General features: G+C 42.0%; 5 non-coding genes across 5 annotated transcripts; all 5 read right to left on the reverse strand.

The window, feature by feature from the left end:
• Window positions 1-286: 286 nt before the first annotated feature.
• Window positions 287-504, reverse strand: LOC142132585 (small nucleolar RNA U3). The gene has a single exon (XR_012686587.1). It is a non-coding gene; the product is annotated as a small nucleolar RNA U3 (small nucleolar RNA).
• Window positions 505-5,303: 4,799 nt separating this feature from the next.
• LOC142132614 (small nucleolar RNA U3) lies at window positions 5,304-5,521 on the reverse strand. Its single transcript, XR_012686613.1, has one exon. It is a non-coding gene; the product is annotated as a small nucleolar RNA U3 (small nucleolar RNA).
• A 1,956-nt stretch (window positions 5,522-7,477) lies between these two features.
• LOC142132593 (small nucleolar RNA U3) lies at window positions 7,478-7,695 on the reverse strand. Its single transcript, XR_012686594.1, has one exon. It is a non-coding gene; the product is annotated as a small nucleolar RNA U3 (small nucleolar RNA).
• Window positions 7,696-9,668: 1,973 nt separating this feature from the next.
• LOC142132582 (small nucleolar RNA U3) lies at window positions 9,669-9,886 on the reverse strand. Its single transcript, XR_012686584.1, has one exon. It is a non-coding gene; the product is annotated as a small nucleolar RNA U3 (small nucleolar RNA).
• A 1,971-nt stretch (window positions 9,887-11,857) lies between these two features.
• Window positions 11,858-12,075, reverse strand: LOC142132596 (small nucleolar RNA U3). The gene has a single exon (XR_012686597.1). It is a non-coding gene; the product is annotated as a small nucleolar RNA U3 (small nucleolar RNA).
• Between the last annotated feature and the right edge of the window lie 1,715 nt (window positions 12,076-13,790).

Raw genomic sequence — 13,790 nt, forward strand, 5'->3', positions numbered from 1 at the left:
TTGGAAAAAACATGGTCCTCGTCTTACTCTATCAACAAGGTTTCCCATTCCTCAATGATTTTTAGATATCTTTGGCTCACTACAACAGAAGCACATAACCCAGGTTCTCTCAGCTGCACCAATCTCAGGCCAGATGACCAAAGTAGCTTGTCCTTATTAAGAAAACCATTTCTAATATCATAAGACAGAACTTTACAAAAACAACAGCAAAGCAAATCCAGCTATACTGAAATCTCAGCTTAAGTTCTTTCATAACATTCTCTGTTGTTAACAATTCAGAAACCCAACCACTCAGCTGGTGATTTCACTCCTCTACTCTTCCACAAAGGAAAAGAGAAACAGTCATCAAAAGCAGATAGTAGCTACCATAAAGCAGCACTACAAGCTCACTTCACATTCAAGAGAAATCACTAAAACTCTTCCTCATGGTTGGTGAGTCTGTACACTTTAGAGCACATTTCCATATGTATAAACTATAGAAATGATCCCTGAAAGTATAGTCTTAACAAACTACTCTTCCATTAAGACACCAGCTGACATGGCAGCCTTTTTAATATTATAGCGATTTTTAACGTTTTTCGTGTTGAATTTCTAGTTTTATATTTTGGATGGTGATAAAGAATACTGCATTTATATTTAGAACCAACAATGTTCTCAACTGAATTTAATGAATATTTTGTTCTACTTTTGAGCACTCATTTGCTTATTTGTCATGGTGAAGTCGGAAGGGGATTTAGCTACTATCTTACAGACATGAAGTGCAGGGAGCCTATGCGGTCCTTCCATAGATGGCCACATGGCATACTACTCACAGTGGTCGCATAATCTATTCAGCTGTAGTACAATATTCTATGAATGAATGATGTGGCCGCCTATGCACAGACTACATATGGTGTCTACCATGGCAGCCCCCCACACACACACTGGGTAAACACAAAACAAAAACAAAAAAGTTAAAATAAAACTTGAAGAAGCAAAAAAAATATAAAAAAGTTGGTGATCTGCAGTGCAGCCCGGGCAGGGGCAGGCTGGGTTCGGGGGCCGGGAGGCATCTCCCCCTTGGGTCGGTCCCATAGAGGGCTACTTTGGGCTGGGTCACTGGGCCACCTGCATTTTTTTCCTTTAAAAGGTTCCTAATTGGCTGCTGAATCGAGTCTTGTCCCCTGAGCTAAAATTTGCCAGCCCTCCCCTGGGCCCTGGCCCCCTGGCATGCCAGGGCCCTGGTAGTTAGTACCCTACCCCAGGGCCGGATTAAGGGGGGGCACAGGGGGCATGTGCCCCGGGCCCCCCCTCTCTCAGGGGGGCCCCCCGGACCAGCTGTGGCTCTTTTTGCTGCCCCCAAATGTCAGTCTACAGGGGGCAGCACAGGGTTCCGTTTTTAAGTGCTCTGTCGGCACTATAAGCACAGGTAAGCTTTTGCTTTTTTTTTTTTGAGTGTTCTGGGCTTCCTTAGCTGCGTGTAGATGACAGTGTGAGGAGGAGCAGAGAAGAGCTGCCCTGCCTGTCTGTGGGGGATAAGGTAAGTTAAGATCTGCTGTGTGTGTGACTTTGTGTGTGTGTGTGACTTTCTGTGTGTGTGACTGTGTGTGTGTGTGAGACTTTCTATGTGTGTGTGTTTGTGTGAGACTTTCTGTGTGTGTGACTGTGTGTATGAGACTTTCTGTGTGTGTGAAACTTTCTGTGTGTGTGTGTGTGTGTGTGTGTGTGTGTGTGTGTGTGTGTGTGACTGTGTCTGTGTGTGTTTCAGCCAGAGGAGGAGGTGATTATGAAAATGAAGGGGATAATTGTGGACAAGGAGGGGGTGATTTATGGACAAGGAGAGGGTGATTTATGGACAAGGAGAGGGGGTGATTTATGGACAAGGAGAGGGGATGATTTATGGACAAGGAGGGGGGGGGGTGATTTATGGACAAGGAGAGGGGGTGATTTATGGACAAGGAGAGGGGGTGATTTATGGACAAGAAGGGGGTGATTTATGGACAAGGAGGGGGTGATTTATGGACAAGGAGAGGGGGTGATTTATGGACAAGGAGAGGGGGTGATTTATGGACAAGGAGAGGGGGTGATTTATGGACAAGGAGAGGGGGTGATTTATGGACAAGGAGAGGGGGTGATTTATGGACAAGGAGAGGGGGTGATTTATGGACAAGGAGAGGGGATGATTTATGGACAAGGAGAGGGGATGATTTATGGACAAGGAGGGGGTGATTTATGGACAAGGAGGGGGGGGGGGTGATTTATGGACAAGGAGAGGGGGTGATTTATGGACAAGGAGAGGGGATGATTTATGGACAAGGAGGGGGGGGGGGGTGATTTATGGACAAGGAGGGGGGGGGGGGTGATTTATGGACAAGGAGAGGGGGTGATTTATGGACAAGTAGAGGGGGTGATTTATGGACAAGGAGAGGGGGTGATTTATGGACAAGAAGGGGGTGATTTATGGACAAGGAGGGGGTGATTTATGGACGAGGAGGGGGTGATTTATGGACAAGGAGAGGGGGTGATTTATGGACAAGGAGAGGGGGTGATTTATGGACAAGGAGAGGGGGTGATTTATGGACAAGGAGAGGGGATGATTTATGGACAAGGAGGGGGTGATTTATGGACAAGGAGGGGGGGGTGATTTATGGACAAGGAGAGGGGGTGATTTATGGACAAGGAGAGGGTGATTTATGGACAAGGAGAGGGGGTGATTTATGGACAAGGAGAGGGGGTGATTTATGGACAAGGAGAGGGGGTGATTTATGGACAAGGAGAGGGGGTGATTTATGGACAAGGAGAAGGGGTGATTTATGGACAAGGAGAGGGGGTGATTATGGACAAGGAGGATGTGATTATACAAATAGAGGGGGTTGCAGAGTGACAACCCAGAAAGGGAAACCAATGCTGATGAGAAGGGGATTGAAGATGCTAAGTAGGTGGGGAATGAGGAGTGAGAGGGAAGATAGAGGATTAAGATGAAGAAGAGGATTGAGGAGTGGGATGTTGGGGATATAAATGGAGAACAGAGAAGTACGATGTGCTCAGACCTAGATTGTCTATTTATTGTGGACCCTCTCTCCATGCCCCAGGGAAGTAGCATTTCTAAAAGTGGGCATTATGGGAAAAATGACAAAATTATGGCCACTCATTCTGTTAGCTCTCCTAAAGAGGACATACACTTACTTTATATGGAAACGTATAATGTACAAAATGTAATATGCCTCCATGCTAGCTCTGTTGCCTTGCAACAAATCAGGCCTGCTAGTGCTTAGCTGGACTAGGCTGTTAGGGATAACCAATATATACTTACATATAGTAAGGTTATTTTGTTAATTATTTGTGGAGTGATTGTGAGGTATTTAATGTGTGCTTGAGTTTGGGGAGAAGGAGTGCTATTTATTAAATGTGAATATGAATTATAAAATGTTGGCAATGGTTTTGAAAAATAGGTTTATTTATTACATGTAAATGCTATTCATTTACACCAGGCTGTTTGGTGGAGAGGGAAATAAGTTTATTAAATGTGTACGCTATTAATTTAATGTCGGGGCTGCTTGGGGAAAATAGTTCTATTATTAAAAGTGAATAGTATTAATTTAATTTAATTCAAAATTTGGGGCTGGTTGCAGGGAGGGAGGCCTAATTATTAAAGGTTGTGCTACTGATTTATTAACCGGACTCTTTGGGGACTCCTAAACTTTATGTACCTGTTTTTGTTTCAAAATAGGCCCCGACATTCCAGAATCTACACAAGCAGCAACTGAGCTTAAGACACCAGCAGCCACAGGTGGTGAAAGTGACAACAGCAGGTAGGAGAGAGCAGGGCCATCTTCCAACTGTTCTCAATATGGTGGGACTGTCCAGAATTTGGGTGACTGTCTCACTTAGTTAGGATTTGGTCTGACTACAAGGACAGTTGGGAGGTATGTCCTACTTCACACTGTTATTCTTGTGAAGGCAGAGTTGTGTGCATCTAACAGTAGTGCACATAGCATTGCCTGTTTATTTGTTTAAAATGAATATCATATTCGACAATATGGGGCCCCCCTGTCTTAAGTGCCCCGGGCCCCCCAGAACCTTAATCCAGCTCTGCCCTACCCCACATCAGCATCCCTGGTCATATCTTGTTCCTAATGTCTTGAATTGTACCAGAAAGTATGAATGATTATGTTTTACGGTGTATTGTGCTTACAGCTTCGCTGCAACGTAATACATTTGAACGTAATGTATTGTATGTTTTCTGTACCTTTATACAAAATAAAGATACATATTCAATCAAAAATTGTAAATCAATATTTGGCAGGTGTGGGTCTCAAATTGTTTGAAATTATCCAAAAACAAATTCCGGTACAATTACAATGAAATACAGATCCGAATTAAAATAGTAAGCACTAAAAACATTCATAATGGGAAAGAAAACTATGTATGGGCTGGAAGCTTGTGAGAAGGGCCCTTTAACCTCTCATACAAGTAACGCCATCATACTCCCAACAAGCAGAGGCGCGCAAACAATGCAACATAAAATGTTTTGATAACCTAATACCAACAAATTGCTTCCCCAGTTACATTTTTTTTTATTTTTTTTATTTCCTCTTATATATTGAAAGCCTGGGATCATGCTTTCGGGTCACTGAGCGCAAAAAATGTGTAAAAACACAAAAAAGTGCACAGGGTGCGGAACATCAAGCCCTCCTTAAAAGTGGAAGGTCCCCTTTATCTCCAACACCAAAAGGGGTCTTTTGGCCCCCCTTCACCGCAAAGCTCGATGGTGTCCCTTTAGCCCTGGGTTTTGTCGAAGGTTTCCCCAGGGCAACTGAACTTTTGCCGCCCCCTTGAAAAGGGGAACCTCAGGCCACACCTCTACCCTAGATTGTGGTGAGGAGCTCATAGGGTCATCTGCACCCACCAATCTGTAAAATTCAAAAACAACAGTTGAGGTGACAAACCAAAGAGATGAATAAATAAGTAAGTGCAGAGCAAGTATGGCCCCAGTCTAATGGACAGGCTATTACAAAAATATGCTGTAAAAGAAATATTGGAAAAAACATGGTCCTCATCTTACTCTATCAACAAGGTTTCCCATTCCTCAATGATTTTTAGATATCTTTGGCTCACTACAACAGAAGCACATAACCCAGGTTCTCTCAGCTGCACCAATCTCAGGCCAGATGACCAAAGTAGCTTGTCCTTATTAAGAAAACCATTTCTAATATCATAAGACAGAACTTTACAAAAACAACAGCAAAGCAAATCCAGCTATACTGAAATCTCGGCTTAAGTTCTTTCATAACATTCTCTGTTGTTAACAATTCAGAAACCCAACCATTCAGCTGGTGATTTCACTCCTCTATTCTTCCACAAAGGAAAAGAGAAACAGTCATCAAAAGCAGATAATAGCTACCATAAAGCAGCACTACAAGCTCACTTCACATTCAAGAGAAATCACTAAAACTCTTCCTCATGGTTGGTGAGTCTGTACACTTTAGAGCACATTTCCAAATGTATAAACTATAGAAATGATCCCTGAAAGTATAGTCTTAACAAACTACTCTTCCATTAAGACACCAGCTGACATGGCAGCCTTTTTAATATTATAGCGATTTTTAACGTTTTTCGTGTTGAATTTCTAGTTTTATATTTTGGATGGTGATAAAGAATACTGCATTTATATTTAGAACCAACAATGTTCTCAACTGAATTTAATGAATATTTTGTTCTACTTTTGAGCACTCATTTGCTTATTTGTCATGGTGAAGTCGGAAGGGGATTTAGCTAATATCTTACAGACATGAAGTGCAGGGAGCCTATGCGGTCCTTCCATAGATGGCCACATGGCATACTACTCACAGTGGTCGCATAATCTATTCAGCTGTAGTACAATATTCTATGAATGAATGATGTGGCCGCCTATGCACAGACTACATATGGTGTCTACCATGGCAGCCCCCCACACACACACTGGGTAAACACAAAACAAAAACAAAAAAGTTAAAATAAAACTTGAAGAAGCAAAAAAAATATAAAAAAGTTAGTGATCTGCAGTGCAGCCCGGGCAGGGGCAGGCTGGGTTCGGGGCCGGGAGGCATCTCCCCCTTGGGTCGGTCCCATAGAGGGCTACTTTGGGCTGGGTCACTGGGCCACCTGCATTTTTTTCCTTTAAAAGGTTCCTAATTGGCTGCTGAATCGAGTCTTGTCCCCTGAGCTAAAATTTGCCAGCCCTCCCCTGGGCCCGGGCCCCCTGGCATGCCAGGGCCCTGGTAGTTAGTACCCTACCCCCCATCAGCATCCCTGGTCATATCTTGTTCCTAATGTCTTGAATTGTACCAGAAAGTATGAATGATTATGTTTTACGGTGTATTGTGCTTACAGCTTCGCTGCAACGTAATACATTTGAACGTAATGTATTGTATGTTTTCTGTACCTTTATACAAAATAAAGATACATATTCAATCAAAAATTGTAAATCAATATTTGGCAGGTGTGGGTCTCAAATTGTTTGAAATTATCCAAAAACAAATTCCGGTACAATTACAATGAAATACAGATCCGAATTAAAATAGTAAGCACTAAAACATTCATAATGGGAAAGAAAACTATGTATGGGCTGGAAGCTTGTGAGAAGGGCCCTTTAACCTCTCATACAAGTAACGCCGTCATACTCCCAACAAGCAGAGGCGCGCAAACAATGCAACATAAAACGTTTTGATAACCTAATACCAACAAATTGCTTCCCCAGTTACATTTTTTTTTATTTTTTTTATTTCCTCTTATATATTGAAAGCCTGGGATCATGCTTTCGGGTCACTGAGCGCAAAAAATGTGTAAAAACACAAAAAAGTGCACAGGGTGCGGAACATCAAGCCCTCCTTAAAAGTGGAAGGTCACCTTTATCTCCAACACCAAAAGGGGTCTTTTGGCCCCCCTTCACTGCAAAGCTCGGTGGTGTCCCTTTAGCCCTGGGTTTTGTCGAAGGTTTCCCCAGGGCAACTGAACTTTTGCCGCCCCCTTGAAAAGGGGAACCTCAGGCCACACCTCTACCCAAGATTGTGGTGAGGAGCTCATAGGGTCATCTGCACCCACCAATCTGTAAAATTCAAAAACAACAGTTGAGGTGACAAACCAAAGAGATGAATAAATAAGTAAGTGCAGAGCAAGTATGGCCCCAGTCTAATGGACAGGCTATTACAAAAATATGCTGTAAAAGAAATATTGGAAAAAACATGGTCCTCATCTTACTCTATCAACAAGGTTTCCCATTCCTCAATGATTTTTAGATATCTTTGGCTCACTACAACAGAAGCACATAACCCAGGTTCTCTCAGCTGCACCAATCTCAGGCCAGATGACCAAAGTAGCTTGTCCTTGTTAAGAAAACCATTTCTAATATCATAAGACAGAACTTTACAAAAACAACAGCAAAGCAAATCCAGCTATACTGAAATCTCAGCTTAAGTTCTTTCATAACATTCTCTGTTGTTAACAATTCAGAAACCCAACCACTCAGCTGGTGATTTCACTCCTCTACTCTTCCACAAAGGAAAAGAGAAACAGTCATCAAAAGCAGATAGTAGCTACCATAAAGCAGCACTACAAGCTTACTTCACATTCAAGAGAAATCACTAAAACTCTTCCTCATGGTTGGTGAGTCTGTACACTTTAGAGCACATTTCCATATGTATAAACTATAGAAATGATCCCTGAAAGTATAGTCTTAACAAACTACTCTTCCATTAAGACACCAGCTGACATGGCAGCCTTTTTAATATTATAGCGATTTTTAACGTTTTTCGTGTTGAATTTCTAGTTTTATATTTTGGATGGTGATAAAGAATACTGCATTTATATTTAGAACCAACAATGTTCTCAACTGAATTTAATGAATATTTTGTTCTACTTTTGAGCACTCATTTGCTTATTTGTCATGGTGAAGTCGGAAGGGGATTTAGCTACTATCTTACAGACATGAAGTGCAGGGAGCCTATGCGGTCCTTCCATAGATGGCCACATGGCATACTACTCACAGTGTTCGCATAATCTATTCAGCTGTAGTACAATATTCTATGAATGAATGATGTGGCCGCCTATGCACAGACTACATATGGTGTCTACCATGGCAGCCCCCCCCCCCCCCCCCACACACACACACACACTGGGTAAACACAAAACAAAAACAAAAAAGTTAAAATAAAACTTGAAGAAGCAAAAAAAATATAAAAAAGTTAGTGATCTGCAGTGCAGCCCGGGCAGGGGCAGGCTGGGTTCGGGGCCGGGAGGCATCTCCCCCTTGGGTCGGTCCCATAGAGGGCTACTTTGGGCTGGGTCACTGGGCCACCTGCATTTTTTTCCTTTAAAAGGTTCCTAATTGGCTGCTGAATCGAGTCTTGTCCCCTGAGCTAAAATTTGCCAGCCCTCCCCTGGGCCCGGGCCCCCTGGCATGCCAGGGCCCTGGTAGTTAGTACCCTACCCCCCATCAGCATCCCTGGTCATATCTCGTTCCTAATGTCTTGAATTGTACCAGAAAGTATGAATGATTATGTTTTACGGTGTATTGTGCTTACAGCTTCGCTGCAACGTAATACATTTGAACGTAATGTATTGTATGTTTTCTGTACCTTTATACAAAATAAAGATACATATTCAATCAAAAATTGTAAATCAATATTTGGCAGGTGTGGGTCTCAAATTGTTTGAAATTATCCAAAAACAAATTCCGGTACAATTACAATGAAATACAGATCCGAATTAAAATAGTAAGCACTAAAACATTCATAATGGGAAAGAAAACTATGTATGGGCTGGAAGCTTGTGAGAAGGGCCCTTTAACCTCTCATACAAGTAACGCCGTCATACTCCCAACAAGCAGAGGCGCGCAAACAATGCAACATAAAACGTTTTGATAACCTAATACCAACAAATTGCTTCCCCAGTTACATTTTTTTTTATTTTTTTTATTTCCTCTTATATATTGAAAGCCTGGGATCATGCTTTCGGGTCACTGAGCGCAAAAAATGTGTAAAAACACAAAAAAGTGCACAGGGTGCGGAACATCAAGCCCTCCTTAAAAGTGGAAGGTCCCCTTTATCTCCAACACCAAAAGGGGTCTTTTGGCCCCCCTTCACTGCAAAGCTCGGTGGTGTCCCTTTAGCCCTGGGTTTTGTCGAAGGTTTCCCCAGGGCAACTGAACTTTTGCCGCCCCCTTGAAAAGGGGAACCTCAGGCCACACCTCTACCCAAGATTGTGGTGAGGAGCTCATAGGGTCATCTGCACCCACCAATCTGTAAAATTCAAAAACAACAGTTGAGGTGACAAACCAAAGAGATGAATAAATAAGTAAGTGCAGAGCAAGTATGGCCCCAGTCTAATGGACAGGCTATTACAAAAATATGCTGTAAAAGAAATATTGGAAAAAACATGGTCCTCATCTTACTCTATCAACAAGGTTTCCCATTCCTCAATGATTTTTAGATATCTTTGGCTCACTACAACAGAAGCACATAACCCAGGTTCTCTCAGCTGCACCAATCTCAGGCCAGACGACCAAAGTAGCTTGTCCTTGTTAAAAAAACCATTTCTAATATCATAAGACAGAACTTTACAAAAACAACAGCAAAGCAAATCCAGCTATACTGAAATCTCAGCTTAAGTTCTTTCATAACATTCTCTGTTGTTAACAATTCAGAAACCCAACCACTCAGCTGGTGATTTCACTCCTCTACTCTTCCACAAAGGAAAAGAGAAACAGTCATCAAAAGCAGATAGTAGCTACCATAAAGCAGCACTACAAGCTTACTTCACATTCAAGAGAAATCACTAAAACTCTTCCTCATGGTTGGTGAGTCTGTACACTTTAGAGCACGTTTCAAAATGTATACACTATAGAAATGATCCCTGAAAGTATAGTCTTAACAAACTACTCTTCCATTAAGACACCAGCTGACATGGCAGCCTTTTTAATATTATAGCGATTTTTAACGTTTTTCGTGTTGAATTTCTAGTTTTATATTTTGGATGGTGATAAAGAATACTGCATTTATATTTAGAACCAACAATGTTCTCAACTGAATTTAATGAATATTTTGTTCTACTTTTGAGCACTCATTTGCTTATTTGTCATGGTGAAGTCGGAAGGGGATTTAGCTACTATCTTACAGACATGAAGTGCAGGGAGCCTATGCGGTCCTTCCATAGATGGCCACATGGCATACTACTCACAGTGTTCGCATAATCTATTCAGCTGTAGTACAATATTCTATGAATGAATGATGTGGCCGCCTATGCACAGACTACATATGGTGTCTACCATGGCAGCCCCCCCCCCCCCCACACACACACACACTGGGTAAACACAAAACAAAAACAAAAAAGTTAAAATAAAACTTGAAGAAGCAAAAAAAATATAAAAAAGTTGGTGATCTGCAGTGCAGCCCGGGCAGGGGCAGGCTGGGTTCGGGGGCCGGGAGGCATCTCCCCCTTGGGTCGGTCCCATAGAGGGCTACTTTGGGCTGGGTCACTGGGCCACCTGCATTTTTTTCCTTTAAAAGGTTCCTAATTGGCTGCTGAATCGAGTCTTGTCCCCTGAGCTAAAATTTGCCAGCCCTCCCCTGGGCCCGGGCCCCCTGGCATGCCAGGGCCCTGGTAGTTAGTACCCTACCCCCCATCAGCATCCCTGGTCATATCTTGTTCCTAATGTCTTGAATTGTACCAGAAAGTATGAATGATTATGTTTTACGGTGTATTGTGCTTACAGCTTCGCTGCAACGTAATACATTTGAACGTAATGTATTGTATGTTTTCTGTACCTTTATACAAAATAAAGATACATATTCAATCAAAAATTGTAAATCAATATTTGGCAGGTGTGGGTCTCAAATTGTTTGAAATTATCCAAAAACAAATTCCGGTACAATTACAATGAAATACAGATCCGAATTAAAATAGTAAGCACTAAAAACATTCATAATGGGAAAGAAAACTATGTATGGGCTGGAAGCTTGTGAGAAGGGCCCTTTAACCTCTCATACAAGTAACGCCATCATACTCCCAACAAGCAGAGGCGCGCAAACAATGCAACATAAAATGTTTTGATAACCTAATACCAACAAATTGCTTCCCCAGTTACATTTTTTTTTATTTTTTTTATTTCCTCTTATATATTGAAAGCCTGGGATCATGCTTTCGGGTCACTGAGCGCAAAAAATGTGTAAAAACACAAAAAAGTGCACAGGGTGCGGAACATCAAGCCCTCCTTAAAAGTGGAAGGTCCCCTTTATCTCCAACACCAAAAGGGGTCTTTTGGCCCCCCCTTCACCGCAAAGCTCAGTGGTGTCCCTTTAGCCCTGGGTTTTGTCGAAGGTTTCCCCAGGGCAACTGAACTTTTGCCGCCCCCTTGAAAAGGGGAACCTCAGGCCACACCTCTACCCTAGATTGTGGTGAGGAGCTCATAGGGTCATCTGCACCCACCAATCTGTAAAATTCAAAAACAACAGTTGAGGTGACAAACCAAAGAGATGAATAAATAAGAAAGTGCAGAGCAAGTATGGCCCCAGTCTAATGGACAGGCTATTACAAAAATATGCTGTAAAAGAAATATTGGAAAAAACATGGTCCTCGTCTTACTCTATCAACAAGTTTTTCCATTCCTCAATGATTTTTAGATATCTTTGGCTCACTACAACAGAAGCACATAACCCAGGTTCTCTCAGCTGCACCAATCTCAGGCCAGATGACCAAAGTAGCTTGTCCTTATTAAGAAAACCATTTCTAATATCATATGACAGAACTTTACAAAAACAACAGCAAAGCAAATCCAGCTATACTGAAATCTCGGCCTAAGTTCTTTCATAACATTCTCTGTTGTTAACAATTCAGAAACCCAACCACTCAGCTGGTGATTTCACTCCTCTACTCTTCCACAAAGGAAAAGAGAAACAGTCATCAAAAGCAGATAGTAGCTACCATAAAGCAGCACTACAAGCTCACTTCACATTCAAGGGAAATCACTAAAACTCTTCCTCATGGTTGGTGAGTCTGTACACTTTAGAGCACATTTCCATATGTATAAACTATAGAAATGATCCCTGAAAGTATAGTCTTAACAAACTACTCTTCCATTAAGACACCAGCTGACATGGCAGCCTTTTTAATATTATAGCGATTTTTAACGTTTTTCGTGTTGAATTTCTAGTTTTATATTTTGGATGGTGATAAAGAATACTGCATTTATATTTAGAACCAACAATGTTCTCAACTGAATTTAATGAATATTTTGTTCTACTTTTGAGCACTCATTTGCTTATTTGTCATGGTGAAGTCGGAAGGGGATTTAGCTACTATCTTACAGACATGAAGTGCAGGGAGCCTATGCGGTCCTTCCATAGATGGCCACATGGCATACTTCTCAAAGTGGTCGCATAATCTATTCAGCTGTAGTACAATATTCTATGAATGAATGATGTGGCCGCCTATGCACAGACTACATATGGTGTCTACCATGGCAGCCCCCCCCACACACACACACACTGGGTAAACACAAAACAAAAACAAAAAAGTTAAAATAAAACTTGAAGAAGCAAAAAAAATATAAAAAAGTTGGTGATCTGCAGTGCAGCCCGGGCAGGGGCAGGCTGGGTTCGGGGGCCGGGAGGCATCTCCCCCTTGGGTCGGTCCCATAGAGGGCTACTTTGGGCTGGGTCACTGGGCCACCTGCATTTTTTTCCTTTAAGAGGATCCTAATTGGCTGCTGAATCGAGTCTTGTCCCCTGAGCTAAAATTTGCCAGCCCTCCCCTGGGCCCAGGCCCCCTGGCATGCCAGGGCCCTGGTAGTTAGTACCCTACCCCCATCAGCATCCCTGGTCATATCTTGTTCCTAATGTCTTGAATTGTACCAGAAAGTATGAATGATTATGTTTTACGGTGTATTGTGCTTACAGCTTCGCTGCAACGTAATACATTTGAACGTAATGTATTGTATGTTTTCTGTACCTTTATACAAAATAAAGATACATATTCAATCAAAAATTGTAAATCAATATTTGGCAGGTGTGGGTCTCAAATTGTTTGAAATTATCCAAAAACAAATTCCGGTACAATTACAATGAAATACAGATCCGAATTAAAATAGTAAGCACTAAAAACATTCATAATGGGAAAGAAAACTATGTATGGGCTGGAAGCTTGTGAGAAGGGCCCTTTAACCTCTCATACAAGTAACGCCATCATACTCCCAACAAGCAGAGGCGCGCAAACAATGCAACATAAAATGTTTTGATAACCTAATACCAACAAATTGCTTCCCCAGTTACATTTTTTTTTATTTTTTTTATTTCCTCTTATATATTGACAGCCTGGGATCATGCTTTCGGGTCACTGAGCGCAAAAAATGTGTAAAAACACAAAAAAGTGCACAGGGTGCGGAACATCAAGCCCTCCTTAAAAGTGGAAGGTCCCCTTTATCTCCAACACCAAAAGGGGTCTTTTGGCCCCCCTTCACCGCAAAGCTCGGTGGTGTCCCTTTAGCCCTGGGTTTTGTCGAAGGTTTCCCCAGGGCAACTGAACTTTTGCCGCCCCCTTGAAAAGGGGAACCTCAGGCCACACCTCTACCCTAGATTGTGGTGAGGAGCTCATAGGGTCATCTGCACCCACCAATCTGTAAAATTCAAAAACAACAGTTGAGGTGACAAACCAAAGAGATGAATAAATAAGTAAGTGCAGAGCATGTATGGCCCCAGTCTAATGGACAGGCTATTACAAAAATATGCTGTAAAAGAAATATTGGAAAAAACATGGTCCTCGTCTTACTCTATCAACAA

The sequence above is a fragment of the Mixophyes fleayi genome, unplaced genomic scaffold, assembly GCF_038048845.1.
Source record: "Mixophyes fleayi isolate aMixFle1 unplaced genomic scaffold, aMixFle1.hap1 Scaffold_362, whole genome shotgun sequence".
Classification (NCBI taxonomy): Eukaryota; Metazoa; Chordata; class Amphibia; order Anura; family Limnodynastidae; genus Mixophyes; species Mixophyes fleayi.